The sequence below is a fragment of the Rhipicephalus microplus genome, chromosome X (genome assembly GCF_043290135.1).
Source record: "Rhipicephalus microplus isolate Deutch F79 chromosome X, USDA_Rmic, whole genome shotgun sequence".
Lineage (NCBI taxonomy): Eukaryota > Metazoa > Arthropoda > Arachnida > Ixodida > Ixodidae > Rhipicephalus > Rhipicephalus microplus.
This window is the reverse complement of record NC_134710.1, coordinates 224,186,484-224,187,634: the sequence shown is the minus strand read 5'-3', so window position 1 is coordinate 224,187,634 and position 1,151 is coordinate 224,186,484.

Below are 1,151 nucleotides of genomic sequence, written 5' to 3'. Positions count from 1 at the left end.
AAAGTGCTTCCCGCCGTGCGCAGCCGATGCGGAAGAATTGAGGGGAGACGGAATTAACACTGAGATTGCAGTCAGTATTTCCCTGAAGGTGAGGAGAGTATCGCGACGCTCGCCGCCTTCAAATGATTAACACATTTAGAAAGCATGTGAACTATGGCCCTTTCCCCCTAACTCGGTTTTCCGGCACAGTGCAGAGAAGAAAACAAGAGGAGGAGGACATCTCTATTGGTTGTCACACATCACGCTAGGGATAGAGTATACCAGGGAGTCGCGCTCTTCAGCGGCCAATGGCAACGCTCGCCGAGACCGTTGGAGCGGCTGAATTTGAACTCGTTCGAGTGACGGCAAGCGCAGCGCGTGACGCGGCCTTCTCTTTTGTGTCTTGTGTGGTCGTGGGCCGACGAAAGGAAAGTGACTGCATGGTGTGATGGCTATGCTTCTGGGCCGTGTATCGCCCGCCGCACTATATTACTTGCGCGAAAGAACCGTGCGGAATGCGCTGTGAATCGTTGCACTGCAAGGTGTATTTGCAAGGTGTATTTGCAATCGACGTTACTAGACTACGTTGTTTGCAACTACATTCACGCTATCGTAGTGCATCTGCAGCGTCGTTCCTGTCAAACGTTTTGTTCCGGCCTCCGTGTGTTGGTTATGGCCACCCATGAAGTGATGATCGGCCACCTGCAGTGGTTATTTTACAGGTAATCATGCGCCCTGCCTCGAATTGATATCGGCTCTTTCAATCAAGGAAGACGGGAGCAGAACTCAAGGAGCCTTCTGTGATTTCAATGTATGCTGTGCTGTGGATTATTCAAGCGCGGATGCAAATTTGTGAGTACTTCAACTTGAATGCACCACAAGGGCAGATTCAGAATTGTATTTGGTGAAAAAACGCAGGGAGGATGGGTTGCGAAATTTGATCGACTGTTTGACTATTGTGTGTGTGTGTGTGTGTGTGTGTGTGCGTGTGTGTGTGCGTGCGTGCGTGTGTTTTGCTTTTCGCGGGTGTTCTGGCGATAAATGATCAAAGCATTTGTTATGTAACCGATTGAAGCTACAAGCGTGTTTTGTTGTTTTTAATTTTTAAGGAAGGGGTCAGAGTAGGGTGTTCTAGCGAAAGGCAAATCGTGCTTCAAAGGAGTGGCACATAA